The sequence below is a fragment of the Dunckerocampus dactyliophorus genome, chromosome 2 (assembly GCF_027744805.1).
Source record: "Dunckerocampus dactyliophorus isolate RoL2022-P2 chromosome 2, RoL_Ddac_1.1, whole genome shotgun sequence".
Lineage (NCBI taxonomy): Eukaryota > Metazoa > Chordata > Actinopteri > Syngnathiformes > Syngnathidae > Dunckerocampus > Dunckerocampus dactyliophorus.
The window spans coordinates 12,961,514-12,974,945 of NC_072820.1; the positions used below are offsets into that span (position 1 = coordinate 12,961,514).

The 13,432-nt window shown below is 40.8% G+C and overlaps 1 protein-coding gene and 1 long non-coding RNA gene across 6 annotated transcripts in view; one reads left to right on the forward strand and one right to left on the reverse strand.

Annotated features, from left to right (window-relative positions):
- On the reverse strand, positions 1–6,294 carry LOC129168945 (uncharacterized). The gene is made up of 3 exons (XR_008566361.1): positions 5,957–6,294; positions 2,305–2,392; positions 1–205 (listed from the first exon to the last, which is right to left on the reverse strand). It is a non-coding gene; the product is annotated as an uncharacterized LOC129168945 (long non-coding RNA).
- Positions 5,917–13,432, forward strand: part of LOC129168883 (transcriptional repressor p66-alpha-like) — a 23,036-nt gene continuing 15,520 nt past the window's right edge. Inside the window, exon 1 of one of the 5 annotated variants that reach the window (XM_054754704.1) lies at positions 5,917–6,215. The gene's annotated coding sequence lies outside the window, so the exon portion shown is untranslated. Of the gene's footprint in view, positions 6,216–6,272; positions 6,601–13,432 lie in introns of those variants that run through there. The other 4 variants (XM_054754674.1, XM_054754696.1, XM_054754690.1 and 1 more) reach the window with 4 other exon arrangements.

A 13,432-nucleotide genomic window follows, 5' to 3' on the forward strand; every position in this document is an offset into this window, starting at 1 on the left:
AGGTGGAGTCTCGTCTTCGTCGTGAGTTTCAACTTCTGGGACTGCTTGGAGGTTTTTTCTTGGACGCAGCTGAGAGGAGTCGTTTCCTGCCAAATAGTGAGCCCGGCCTGATCGTGACTGCAGCAGCCACTTCCTGCATTGTTACTGCTTAATGAGGATTAAGTTGACGCTGTCATGTAGTTGCTGCTGGCCGCCATTAGGCCTCCTCACAGGAAGAAGAAGAAAAAAAACATTCTGGAGTTGATATGAACCTGATTAGGACCAATTAGATAACTTCTCCATGTTTTGACAGATAGCTTCATAGTCCCCCATATTTTATTTTAATAAACATCTCTTTGGAATATAAAAAAAATACTGAAGTGCTTCTTTGTTAAAATTTATAATGAATAATAAAAATCATATCAAAACTACATTTATCTACCATTCCCCTCACACTATTTAATGTTTACTGCAGTGGTATTTTATTGTATTACATTTCCAGTTCTTCCTGTTATTGTGTCCACCATAGGCATGCATTGCTCACTCTCTAAATGTTGTGGCACTTTTCAAGGCTCTCATCACCAAAGCAATGAACGCATTATTTTTGTTATGTATGTGTGCGGTTTATGCAGTACAACAATGATCCAAAACACACCAGTAAGTCCACCTCTGAATGGCTGAAGAAAAAAATGAAGACTTTGGAGTGGCCTAGTCAAAGTCCTGACCTGAATCCTATTGAGGTGCTGTGGTATGACATTAAAAAAGCTGGAAAACACTCCACTGTGGTTGAATTACAACAATTCTGCAAAGATGAGTGGGCCAAAAAGTGCTGTAAGAGACTCATTGCTGGTTACTGCAAACGCTTGATTGCAGTTGTTGCTGCTAAGGGTGGCACAACTAGTTATTAGGTTTGGGGGCAATCACTTTTTCACACAGGGCCATGTAGGTTTGGTAGGTTTTTTTCTGCCTTAATAATAAAAGGTTTCATTTAAAAACTGCATTTTGTGTTCAGTTGTGTTGTCATTGACTAATATGTACATTTGTTTCATTATCTGAAACATTTAAGTGTGACAAACATGCAAAAAAAAAAAAAAAAAGAAATCAGGAGGGGGCAAACACTTTTCCTCACCGCTGTATATGGTCTCACAGTCACAGGCGGCCCTCTGAGGGCTACGATTACAGTGTGAAAAATGAGTTTGACGCACTTTTGAGTCTCCAATCATTTTTGGAATGTGGGAGGAAGCAGGAGTACACAGAGAAAACCCACGCATGCATGGGGAGAACATGGAAATTCCACACAGAGGTGCCCAAAAGAAGATACAAATCCTCAATCTCATAACTGTGAGGCCAACATGCCAACTACTAGGCCACCATGCGACCATTATCGTATAATTAACTGGCAACGCAAGCGAGTACACCCCACAGTCAACATGTCCAAAGTGTCAATATTTAGATGGCGCTCACACTAAATAGTGTAGTGCTAGGTAGTTATCCAGCACTACCTTAATCCTCTTGGGCATGGAATTGACCAGAGTTGCACACGTTACTGAAATCCTCGTTCGCTCCTCCATGATGACATCACTGGTGGTGCTGGGGGACGTTAGACACCTTGGGCTCCTCCATCTTCCTTCCGCTTGAGGATGTTTCACAAGTGTTCAATTGGGTTCAAATCTGGAGGAGACATACTCGACCACTACATGGCCTGCACCTTCATCTACTTCAGCAATGCGCTTGATCATCTTGGAGGTGTGTTTGCGTTCCTTACCATGTTGGAATACTGCCATGTTTCCCAAGAGAGGGCATCGTGATTTGCTTGAGAATGTCACAGTACATGTTAGAATTCATGTTTCCCATAATGAACCACAGCCTCAAGTGCCGGAAGCACTCATGTAGCCCCAGACCATGATGTGACCACCACCAAGCTTGGCTTTAGGCAAGACACAACTCTCACTTCAGTATTCAATTGCGTTGCCAGCTAGACAATACAGTAATTGCTATGTCATTTTCAGTGGATAGTAAGTCTATACTTCTATGCAAGCTGTACACTGACTACTCTAAAAAGCATCCAAGTTTCATTCCTGCAGTATGGTCCCTTGAGAAAATATACTGTAATAAAAACGGCCTCATATCCAATGATTATTTGCAGTTCTGTGACATTGACATGATGCCACTGCATGTACACAATTGAATGTAACGGCCTCTGGAGATGGAGCAGCGGGATGAGAGGGAGGGAGACAATCAGACCTGATGACACAGCATCATCTAAAGAGAAGCTTAGGACGACAGAATGAAGCTGACAAAGCACTCAAACGCACCAACCCCCACCTGTTAGAGAGTGGCGGTCCCCCGCTTCACACTTCAGTGTTTATGGTGACTTCTTGTGCAGTATGCTGGGATGCTCTGCAGACATGGCCTGGAATTATAAGACAAGTGGCACTGTTATAGACTGCTATAGACTTTTGTTTAATGCCAATTCATACTTAATTCTCATAAGAGGATGACAGTTAAATAAATACTGTATATTAGTCCAAATTAAGAATGTTTGGCCTTGGTGGAAGTCTGTACTGTCACTTCTTCCAAACTGCATGCATTATTTTAAATGTGTCCTTAATTTGATTACACCTACTCACCTGCTTAGTTTTGCATCATTTGCTGCATAGCCCTCAATGGAAAACATGAGAAAAAAAATGCCAAAACTGCCCCGCAGCTGTTCACAATAAAGCGGTTGTGTTCGAGACCGCATTTTGCAATGACACATTGACTCACATGCTTAAAACAACAACCAAGACTGTTGATGCTGGTTACACACCACTGAAATGACACAAATGATTTAAAAAAAAAAGTAAATAAAACAACCATTTTATGACTGCTCACAGAAAAAAACACCATTCAGCAACAAATTGAAGTAGTTTCCCCAAGGAGCTCTTTCAAGTATTTAAGTTGAGCGCCTTAAAGTAAAAAAAAAAAAAAATTGACAAGAAAATAGTGTTCATCCTTAATGTTACTTATAATGCTCAGGTAATGTCATTTACATTGCAAAGCATGTTTGACATAGCTCTGTGACTGCTACAACACAAATAGGTTAAGAAAAAGAACAATCCCTTAAGGAGAAATTCAAGTTTACACTGTTATCTTGTTTTTATTTGGCTCCACATACACATAACCAGGAATACAGTACGTGTACAAACAGGAGTGAGGTGGCTGCACAACTAATAACGTTGCGCCCCGAGCAGTTAGGTGCTTGCCAAAGGCTAACAGGCAAATCTCCAGCAACCAATTTTAATATTTTTGTATTTTGGGTCTTCACTGGGTCTTAAACTAACCAACTCCCACTCTCCAGGTCAAGAGTAGACTACTAATATGTTGTTAACCATACTGATACTGTATGTGAATGAGCAACTAACACATACAAGATAATGATATAGGAGTTTTCATTGGGTAATGTACCGGTAAACAAATGCAGGCATATGTATGCAATTCATATAAGATGTGAATGCTCCAAACTAAGGCTGCATTTACAGTACATGCTTCAAGGGACACTCACCCAATTGTTTCTGTGGATTTTTTTCCAGAGTTCAGTAAATGAAAACACAGTGATATTGCATTTGGGTCACTTGAAAACACCAGTAAATAGTGTAAAATAAAATGTAAATCCACCATAAACGAGCAAACTGAACTGAGACCATAAATCGGTCCAGTGTGAATGCAAAGTGCTCCAGGTTTATTTCCTCTTGTATTGCCTGAGGTGCCACCGGAGCTGAAGTCAGCCAGAAAGAAAAGCGGATCCTATTTCAAATTGACTAGTAATGTGAATGCAAAAAAGAAGCTGAGTCACTTTTCTGTTGATACATGTTTAGATCCACTTTAAAGACTTAGTCCAGTTTGTTAAAAAGTACAAAATGTGAATGATCAAAACTAAGGCTTTACACAATGGGGGTTCCTTGGTCTATGGCGTTCCGTTTTTACGAATGCACTCCCATAACTTAATTTTAGCCTGTAAACACGAGACTCGCTTGAGAAGTAGTTACAGCGTGCGCTAGCGGAATAATATGTTCGGCGCGGGCACAAGAATGCAGTGTGTCTCGTGCTGGGTGGATGAATAAAGTGTGTGCCTGCTCAGCCACACTCAGGAAGAATAACATTGTTTATTAGCTAACTTTTTACACTTCATTATGTCTCCCAAGCAGCAGTACGCCAATCACATTGAAAGCCATCACCATGGAAGTGAAAATAAACATCATTAAAAGCTGAGCGAGGAGACAGCGCCACCAATATTGGTCACTTTTTTGGTCACAACCGACTATCCCAACCATCAATTAGGTATAAAGATTATTGAATGCTAAAGAATGCAAGAGGGGTCAGGGATTCCATGCACTGTTACAAGGAGATCTGTGAAGAGAAGAGGAGGTTATCCTTCCAGACTAGCCTGGGACAATATTTTAAGACGGTAGAAAGGCCTGCAAGACAACCAAAGGCTTTAGCAAAGTAAGGAGTTGTTCTCTTTTTATCACTGTTTTATTTAATTCTTGTATTTCATATTTTATATGTCCTTCATGTGTTCTATGTATAGTGTAAGTGACTTGGGAGGTAGTTTAGGTACAAGTTCCGACTTACACTAAAACTCGATTTACTGTACATCACAGTTTAGGAACCGAACTTGTTCGGAACCTGAGGACCACCTCTACATGTGTGAAGTGACACTAATGTAGTTGTTTATCTGCAATTACAGGAGTTCAGTAAATATACAGCGATATTGGCTCACTTGAAAATACATGCAAATTGACAATCAAAAAGATATAGGCACTTAATCGGAATTGGGCACTTAGACCTGCAATGTAACTCCAGCCTAATTTGGACCCATTTGTAGTCAGCTGAACTAAAATCATCAACTGGTCCGATGTGAACACAAAGTGGTCCAGGTTCACTTGTCATTACTGTATACTACCTGAAGTGGTGTTAGAACTGACATGAACCTGAAAGAGTGCTCTGGCGTGGATCCTATTTTAAACTGACTAGTAATGTAAACTTAAGAAGAGCTGAATCTCTTTTAGATCAACTTTTGGGCTGGATTTACACTTCACGCTTCAAATAACACTTACATAGTTGTTTATGTGCATTTTCAGCAGTTCAGTAGATGTAAACACAGCGATATTAGATACGGGTCACTTGGAAATACCAGGAAATAGAGTGAATTGGGCACTTAGACCTACAATGTACTCTAAATACAGCCTAACTCAGACCCATTTCAAACAAAATGAGACCATAACCAGTGGAATGTGAACGCAATGTGGTGCAGATTCACCTTGTACTGCATTGCCATTGTAGTGCCTGATGTGGCATCAGGCCTGAAAAGAAAAGAAATTAGTACCCTATTTCAAACTGACTTGGAATGTGAACAGGAAAAGGAGCTTTTCCATTGGTTCACTTTTAGTTCCACTCTAAGGACTGAATTCAATTTGGTTAAAAGGGACTATATGTGAAAACACTAACATAAACATATTAGTTCTTGTTGGTAATTTGGGACATGATGACCTTCTTGGTATTGTTATGTTAATAAATACAAATTAATACAAATGGATAATGTGAATGAAAGCATTCTCCTTCGTTTTGTCAACTATACAGTGTGTTCAAGTTAGGTGGATGTACTTTAGACTTGTGGAGTATTCATTGCTTTACAGCCTGGAGCAATTAACACAATTTCCATATTTGACAGGTTGATGATCCAGTCCAGCTTCTTGGCTCCCTTTAGCAGTAAATCCAGTTTTGTCATTTCAGTGTGACTTTTCACCTTGTTGTCTGTGCTGCATGTCTATGTTTCCAGTGTTCTATTGTTTATGGCAGATGAGTGTATAATACGTGTATAACACACAGTGTGTGGCAAATGATGAGTTAGTGTGTGTAAGAGTGGAGGGGAGCAGTCAAATTCTGGGTGACCCCAGAGGAGCCCGAGGAACCCCTGACTCTTTACTCATCCTACCTTGGCCCTTGGTGGTCAACGGCTTACATGATGTGATCCGGTCGCCCTGGTATGCCGAGGTGCGCATGCCCACTAAGAGGACGCAGCGGCTCCATGTGTGTTGAGGCGCATTATTTGGCAACAGACGCGGCAGCGGGGAGGGCCGAAAAAAGGAGGATATCCCCTGGATTTCAAAAAAAGCAACGATTAATCCAGGTTAACCGCACATTAAACATTCCTTGGTCGACCATCGGCGACGAGCGGACGACAAAGCGACCGAGTAAGTTGACTGGAGGGGGGGTTGAAGCTGAAGTTTTGGGCGAGTGAATCGAGGGGAGCCTTTTATTCGGTCTCGTCGAGAGGAGCCAGGTCTTCCTCCACCTATCTGTGACGATAAAGACGCTGATGGGCTGTTGAAAAGTAACACTTCTCGGCAGAGCCAAAGGTTGAGCCCTGGGAAGGGGAGAGTGTGCCTCTCGGGCACAAAATATGGCTTTTTATGCGTTCTAAAGCTTGTCCCCCTGCCTCTTGCTCGGCAGAAGTGGTCAAATGAGGCGAGGATTATAACGTTTCATCGTCGGCGGCAAGCTCCGGCTGTGGGCCGGTCGGTAGTATTAACGAGTTCCGACCCAGCCATTTCCCCCTCGGGAGGGGAGGGCAGACAGGTAAACACTAAGCACACTTAAGTTTGACTTTTTTTAACAAAACATTGTTCTTTTCAAAGTTTGTGTCCCTCGGTTGAGGTTGACGGCTGTCCCGCATCGGGGAGCAGCCCGGTCAGCGATTCGGTCTCGGCGGTTCTAGCTATATGGGTCTCGTTTCGAAGCAAATGGAGTGGTTTTATCCCCTTGCTTGGAAGTGTGTGTCGGCTTTTGGTGGCTTCATTTGAGCCTTGAACCTGTAAGCTAAAGTGGCTGCTTGTTGTTGTTTTGTGCGGCGTAGCTAATGTTAGCTAACACCTCCTCCCAGGCAGTGTCAACAATAAAAGCCGGCTAGTTGCACATGTACTGTGGGCTGGCTTTAGTTTTTAAAGGGCCGACTTGGCTTTCTGTGCTCTCCCGAGCTGTGTGAGGCGGCCCACGGAAGACTGTTGTCCTTTTTGAGCCCCATGGCAGTCGTCAGCGTTGGTTGAGCTATCTTGTGGCTAATCTTCCTACTTCTCGCTGTGACAACCCTAGTCTTCCTCCTCTTAAAGCTGAACACACACATACACACGCTGACACGACACACACACATACTCCCTCACGCGCGCGCGCACAGCACACATACACACTAAGTAGGTTTACATACACTAAAGAAATCTAAAGTATTGCGTGTAATTGATGGATTGAAAGGCATGTCAACGCCTAAATAGACTCTTTAAAAGGGAACCAGGTCCACTCGCATGTGTACACAGTATTAACATTAACAGCTGTTACACAAGTGTAAAAAGAAGTTAACCACTGTAAGATGTAAAATTTAACTTAGCTTTAATGGCAAGTAACTACTTGCATGGTCACGTTAGACAAAAGTATTTGGACACTGCTTGGGTCTTAAAGATGCTACCCCTCCTTCGCTGCAAATTACACCTTTTTTTCACCCAGAAAATAAAAGAACACCACCACTGGCTAGCCTATAGTACTACCAATACTGGTTTCACAGAAGAGATTGTACTAAACATGTCCATCCATCCATCCATTTTCTATACTGCTTCTGTATTCTTAATTAAACTGAATGAGATTTGTCATTCGGCCGAGAAGGGGAGTGGCCTTAATGGCTGTCACTCACCCATGGCTCACATACATTCACATGCCTGTAGTGTGCACACACATACGCATACACACAGTTTCTCTGAGCAGGAAGGCTGTGGGATATAGTGTGATCAAATGTTAGCGCACCCATTGCAGTACCTAACCAAGATAGACAGCACCTTTAAGCCTGGATTATGCTCCTGCATTATAGGAAAACTGCACTTTTAAAAAAATTCTACCCATCATCCACACTCCTTATGTTAGATATGAACACATGTGTCTTTCTCTTTTCTGTGTGTTCTAAAGATATAAAAAACAGATAAAAAGAGACAGCTCATTAATGCACATAATTGGAAACACTAATTCTGCCTATAAAACCTTCTGAAAAAGACTCCAAAAAGCGCCAACAACTGCCCCATTTACATATAATGTGACATGCATATTAACCAAGCTACAGGGACATTGTTATTATTATTATTATTCTTATTATTAACTAGGGCTCCGACTTTCTAATATTTTAGTAATCGAGTATTCTACTGAAAATGTTTTTGATTAATCGAATAATTGTAAAAAACATATTTTTGCTTGGTTAAAGAGCAATTTTAAGTAAACAAGAGAAAATAAAACATTTCACTAAATAATGAACGACCATCCATCCAACCATACATTTTCTATGCCGCTTATCTCATTAGGGTCGCGGGGGTATACTGGAGCCTTAATGAACAACCAGTTGGTTTCATTTTTTAGATAAACTGTCTTATTTCTTAAATTCACATTGTGCACAGAACCAAACTGTATTTTACGTGGTCTGATGGACTACATGATAGCGCTTTTGTAGATAAATTTATCCATCCCAGACTGTAACTATTTACTGGAAAGGAAATCGTTGCACCCCTATTATTAACATTGTTACACCTATCGAAGTACGTTACTGGCTCATTCACACTTTGCCATACCACACCAGCTAGCTTCACCACACACTTGCCCGCAGCGCATCAGCACGGCGCTCACAGTACCTCAGACCACGACCAACATGGCACATATTGGAGCTGCCGCCACTGCTGCCATGTTTTTATTTTTGAGTTTGGAAAAGTTAACGCTAGGTGTGGGCGTTCCTTTCTGTGTTGCTATGTGAAATCAATGCTCCCAGGAAGGGAGCCGGTAATGCTTAAAAGGACCAAAATACGGCAAAATACTTTAAGTATTACATGTTATCATGAATGTACCTGTTGCTATATGGTCACAGCATGTTTATAAAACATAAAACCTTGTTGGAAGTCTTTGTAGGCAGCATAGATGTGTCCCATCACATGCAGTAATGAGCTGTCTCGCACAGAAAAGAGGAAGATGTGTGTTCATGTCTCATATAAGGATTGTGGATGATGGGCAAAATTCCCCCAAAAAGTGCAGTTTTCTTTTAAGGCGCCATTGTATGCTATGCTGGCTAGCTCCTGCTGCTCCAAACCCTCCCACATAGTTTGACGTACACCTCTTAAAAAAAAAAAACCTCATTAACCTCAGTGACGACATTAAGGGCTGTGATTGGTTTGGTTTTAGTATGTAATTTGGTGTCTGTGTATGACTCGTTTCGAGAGCATGCAGCCCCTTCACGCCTTCTCCTTTGATTTTTGATTAAAGGGATAGTTCGGATTTTTTTACATGAAGCTGAATGACATCCATCAGCAGTGTACTACCAGCCTTCATTCTTGTGTATGTGATGAAGAGGCTCGCATCTTCCTCCGTTGTGGAACACACACGTAAACAAGATGGCCGTGGTGCTCCGTTGGGGAAGAAGAGCGTCTTCGTCACATCCACAAGAACGGCAGGAGACAAACATAACGCAGAGCGATTTGTGAGGTCTGATTTTTTTTTTTCCCCGAGTAGGCATTATTATGATGCAAATGTATTACTCTTTTGAAGGCATATTGTTTTGAGAAGCCAAACTCTTTACTTAAATGGCCCCAGCAACTAAGCGGGACTACGTTCCTCGTCACGGAAATCCGACCAGAACTGGACTCTTGCGGGCCCAAGTTGGTAAGTCACTGTTGATGTAGTACACTGCTGATGGGGATGTCATACCACTTCATGTCAAAAAAATCCCCATTATCCCTTTAACATTTGCAATAAAAGTGACTGTTCCAGTTCTTTAATTGACATTGTTCACTCGTGATGAAGTTAGCTAACAAGCTAACGCATGACGAGCGTCGTGGTTGCTCACTCAGTTGACTCTCCAGAAGACTCTGCCCCTAGCGTTTTGACAGAGAATTGCATGTCACACTCTCAACCAGCAGAAAAGGCTGTAAAAGTATCAAGACAGCAACGGAGGGGAAGCTGTTTAATGTTCTTGGGTCTAGATTGGTCGGCGTTTAGTACACCGCACTGCCTATCCTTGTGAATGCCATCTCAGCATCTTGCAATAAAAGTAACTGTCCTAACAGATTGATTAGTTCCAGCTGCACCGTTGTCCACTAGCAACGAAGGACTCTTACATTCTAAATAGTCATAGAGTCTCAAGGTTGCTCACTGTGTTGACCCCCCCAAAACACTGCTCCTAGCACAACCTCAATGTCGATGCAGAACTTTGAAAGGTTTGCAACGACTTAGTCAGTAATAAGTAAACAATAACGGTGGTAGATAAGCTATAAAAAGTCTTGTTTGCCTCACTACACTAAATAAAGTTGCTAACAATATTTAAGAGATAAATATATTTAAATGGATGAGGTACTATAGTCTGTTTAATAAAACTTTATTTAATGAAGTAACAATGGAATGCCCATATACAACAATTGAGTCATTGATGTGTAATCTGTGAATGCATTAAAAAGAGCATAACGTCACAGAGAAGTGTGAAAACACGGAGAGAAGGAACTATGCCAGGAATCTGATTAATGTGTGCATGTAAACGTCTCTTCCAACCAGTTTAAACAAATGCTGCCGTTGTCTGATTGAAGGATTAACTATTTTAAACACAGAGTGTTACATATAACAGAAGCTGATGTGTTTTCATGTTGTGTTGACTAAAAGCTCAAGCAGCATTTTCTTGTTGAGGCAGCAGATATTATTGTTTAACTTAAGCTGTGGCAATGTTTGTACTTGATGAAATACTGCGGTCTTATTACATAATGTTAGTTATTAGATTTCACCTGCCTTCATAGGCAATACAATATAGTACTGTAATAGTATTCGCTCAAGTTTAAGTTACCAAATATGGCTCTTGGCCCAATTTTGTTATTTCATGTACGAGCTCAAAGTAATTTTGATATCATGTTAGATTGTGCAGGTGTACCTAATGTTGTTACCAGTGAAAATGCAATATATTGCCAATTTCTATAAAGAGGGGGCTCAGTTCATGCTCCTGATCAAGAGATTACCCACAAACAAGCACTTGGTGACATCACTGAGGAAGAACTCCCAATTTCATGGCAGAAGCAGACTTGGACGGCTGTTTGGTTGAGGAAAGAAAGCATTGAAATTGGCATTTAATAATGATAATGATTAGGGTATATCTTTTTGTCAGTTGATTCATCAGTGTATCATTGTTGTTTGTATTTTGACTACCATGCAAGTCATTATGGGTTACTGTAATTACTGTAAGGTAATTTAACTAGTAGACATCTGTATTCCACTTAGGGATAATATGGTGATGTACTATTAGGAGATGTTACTGCCATCTAGAAAGAACATTTCATGCAAACAGCAGTGTAAACAATCACAGAGGCATTGTCTGGGAAAAAATGGAGGTAATTCCTTTTGTGTTGAGATAAATAAAGAAGAGTGGAGAAGGTTTTCACTGAGCTACGTGTGATGATGGACTCTTTTTAGCTTTGTTGTGTTCCACATTCTATACAATGCCACTTCACTGATCAGAAACAACACTAATTGTGGTTGTTTGTGTACTGGGCCACTGTTCTGTTGTGGGGTGTTGTGTACTATGAGTGTTGGTGTTATCGGACAACTTAAATATAGCGGAAAATTTGAGGTTGAACTCAGTACATTACGGGTTTGTTTTGTTTAGATTTGGAAACCATTGTAGGCTGTGGAAAATAAGTGAAACAGAAATAATCTGTTCCAGGGTCAAACTGTGGCCATCGTAAATGCTTTATTAATGGTTCTTTATCATACAAGTGTAAAAATAAGTGAGCCACTGTTAAAAACAGTAAAACTTTCAAATCGTAACTTAAGTGACCAGGTTTTAACCACTGTCACACAAACGTAAAAAGATGTTAACCATTAATAAAATGTAAAAATAACTAAAAAGTGGACAAAATTATTAGGACAGTCTTAATATTTTGAATGCAAGTCTTCATACTTCACATCCAGTGAGTATTTTTCTTCTACTCTTGCAGGCATCCCGAATTAATCCTTTCAGGCTTGCTGAGCTGAGGTGTTGCGCAGTATGCTTGTGGTTGAAACTCTGTACCTTTGTGCAACTTTATAGGTTTCCTCGAAAATTTTGGTTAAAGTCAACCTTGGGGGCATTTAACTTCCTCCCAGTTTCTACAGCAAGCAGATCAGCTCTTTTCAAGGTGTGTGTGTGTGTGTGTGTCTAGTTGTGGCTGAAATAATGAAAAATGTCACCATATTTTGACAGGCGCTCAGAAAGAGGAGGTGGAAATACCATGTTCCACACATACTGTAAATGTGTTTGCCACAATAGAGGATAGTTGAGAGAAATCTGCAAGCTATTCAGTGTACACATTGGTTGACTGACAAAAAGGAAGAACCTCTTTAAGGAAGGAGCCGAAATCATGACAGGTGTCGATGAGCGCAGGCCTTATAGTGGCATAGCTCACATTTTGTGTTTGTGAAAGCCATTTTGTGTTTTTGATGTAGCTGCTGGACGAAAAAAATCCAAGGTTTGTTGGCAGGTTTGACTGGACCGGTTGATGGAGGCCAGCGGGGATGACGAGTAAACCTCACTCCCTCACGCCTTAAAGAGCCTCACTGGACAAGGAGTTGACAGGTCTGACTTTTAGCTCGTCGGCTAGTGTCTCATTGGTGGACCCTTTTTTGAGCTTTGGACATGTGCATGGGTGGGCCTGACGGGTTACACTGAGGTGAAATGGAGTGCACTACTTGGCTGCAACCAGCAGAGATGCTTTTGATTGTCTCTGAACGAGTCTCCTGTCTGCAGAAGAAGAACGTGTCATCAGCTAAATCAGGATGTCGAACTCGTGCCATGGAGGGCTGACACACTGCAGGTTGTCTTTCCAGCCGGTCACCAAAGGTGACTTTAAGTCACCTTTAGACACTATAGGTGATTTTAATGATCAACATCTCCTTCAGTTTGAGGGAAGGTCCTCATCAATTGAATCACCTGCTGTACAAAAATGGTTTGAGAGAAAACCGGCAGTGTCTTGGCCCTCCGTGGCACAGGTTTGACACATGTGAGCTAAATACTTGATTGTTAAAAAAATTGGCATTTGAAAAAAAATATATCAAATAAAAATTCATTAAAAAACTAATTTCAGTTCAATTTATATATATATATATATATATATACAAGGCTATCAAATTATCAGTATGAATTAAAAAATATTTTGAATTGAAATTAATCAAAAATGTATATAGTAAAATGTATTTAAAAAAAACAACAAGAATTAATCAATGGGTAATTTTCCACATTCTTTCCATTGTCTTCACTTCTGTTGAATTGAAATATTTAAACTAATAAACTTTATATCATGATCAGATCATGGTTGCTTGTGTTGCAGAGTAAATGCCCAACAGCTTGTACTAAAATCTACTTTTTATGTGTGTGCATGTG